Below are 2,500 nucleotides of genomic sequence, written 5' to 3'. Positions count from 1 at the left end.
ATAACTATATGAAACTCGAATTTGAGCCATATTAAACTGGTAATATTGTGATTTTATGCCTGGTTTTCCATACGTTAGTTTAAATAGAAAAAAATTCTCGAATATATATACATATATGAAGAATCTATATTCTATACTAACATTTTATGGAATATAACCTTGGCATATTGCCATTAAAATATATAATAAAGACATTTCAAATCAAACTGAAATGTATTGAAATGAATTTTTCCCATACATTTTTGACAATGTGAGGTGTGCATGGCAAAAAACACTCACGGTGAAGGCATGTGATATAATATGAAAATATCAAAAGTTAACTAACCAATGATATTGAAGCATATAAATCGAATCATAACTATATGAAACTCGAATTTAAGCCATATTAAACTGGTAATATTGTGATTTTGTGCCTGGTTTTCCATACGTTAGTTTAAATAAAGAGTTATGGAATATAACCTTGGCATATTGCCATTAAAATATATAATAAAGACATTTCAAATCAAACTGAAATGTATTGAAATGAATTTTTCCCATACATTTTTGACAATGTGAGGTGTGCATGGCAAAAAACACTCACGGTGAAGGCATGTGAAATATAATATGAAAATATCAAAAGTTAACTAACCAATGATATTGAAGCATATAAATCGAATCATAACTATATGAAACTCGAATTTAAGCCATATTAAACTGGTAATATTGTGATTTTATGCCTGGTTTTCCATACGTTAGTTTAAATAAAGAGTTATGGAATATAACCTTGGCATATTGGCACTAAAATATATAATAAAGACATTTCAAATCAAACTGAAATGTATTGAAATGAATTTTTCCCATACATTTTTGACAATGTGAGGTGTGCATGGCAAAAAACACTCACGGTGAAGGCATGTGATATAATATGAAAATATCAAAAGTTAACTAACCAATGATATTGAAGCATATAAATCGAATCATAACTATATGAAACTCGAATTTGAGCCATATTAAACTGGTAATATTGTGATTTTATGCCTGGTTTTCCATACGTTAGTTTAAATAGAAAAAAATTCTCGAATATATATACATATATGAAGAATCTATATTCTATACTAACATTTTATGGAATATAACCTTGGCATATTGCCATTAAAATATATAATAAAGACATTTCAAATCAAACTGAAATGTATTGAAATGAATTTTTCCCATACATTTTTGACAATGTGAGGTGTGCATGGCAAAAAACACTCACGGTGAAGGCATGTGAAATAATATGAAAATATCAAAAGTTAACTAACCAATGATATTGAAGCATATAAATCGAATCATAACTATATGAAACTCGAATTTAAGCCATATTAAACTGGTAATATTGTGATTTTATGCCTGGTTTTCCATACGTTAGTTTAAATAGAAAAAATTTTCGAATATCTATACATATATGAAGAATCTATATTCTAATACTAACATGTTATGGAATATAACCTTGGCATATTGGCACTAAAATATATAATAAAGACATTTCAAATCAAACTGAAATGTATTGAAATGAATTTTTCCCATACATTTTTGACAATGTGAGGTGTGCATGGCAAAAAACACTCACGGTGAAGGCATGTGAAATATAATATGAAAATATCAAAAGTTAACTAACCAATGATATTGAAGCATATAAATCGAATCATAACTATATGAAACTCGAATTTAAGCCATATTAAACTGGTAATATTGTGATTTTATGCCTGGTTTTCCATACGTTAGTTTAAATAGAAAAAATTTTCGAATATATATACATATATGAAGAATCTATATTCTAATACTAACATGTTATGGAATATAACCTTGGCATATTGGCACTAAAATATATAATAAAGACATTTCAAATCAAACTGAAATGTATTGAAATGAATTTTTCCCATACATTTTTGACAATGTGAGGTGTGCATGGCAAAAAACACTCACGGTGAAGGCATGTGATATAATATGAAAATATCAAAAGTTAACTAACCAATGATATTGAAACATATAAATCGAATCATAACTATATGAAACTCGAATTTGAGCCATATTAAACTGGTAATATTGTGATTTTATGCCTGGTTTTCCATACGTTAGTTTAAATAAAGAGTTATGGAATATAACCTTGGCATATTGCCATTAAAATATATAATAAAGACATTTCAAATCAAACTGAAATGTATTGAAATGAATTTTTCCCATACATTTTTGACAATGTGAGGTGTGCATGGCAAAAAACACTCACGGTGAAGGCATGTGATATAATATGAAAATATCAAAAGTTAACTAACCAATGATATTGAAGCATATAAATCGAATCATAACTATATGAAACTCGAATTTGAGCCATATTAAACTGGTAATATTATGATTTTATTCCTGGTTTTCCATACGTTAGTTTAAATAGAAAAAATTTTCGAATATATATACATATATGAAGAATCTATATTCTATACTAACATGTTATGGCATATTGGTGTTATTGTATTTTATTCCT

The sequence above is a fragment of the Anastrepha obliqua genome, unplaced genomic scaffold (assembly GCF_027943255.1).
Source record: "Anastrepha obliqua isolate idAnaObli1 unplaced genomic scaffold, idAnaObli1_1.0 ptg000176l, whole genome shotgun sequence".
Lineage (NCBI taxonomy): Eukaryota > Metazoa > Arthropoda > Insecta > Diptera > Tephritidae > Anastrepha > Anastrepha obliqua.
This window is presented reverse-complemented; position numbering follows the sequence as displayed.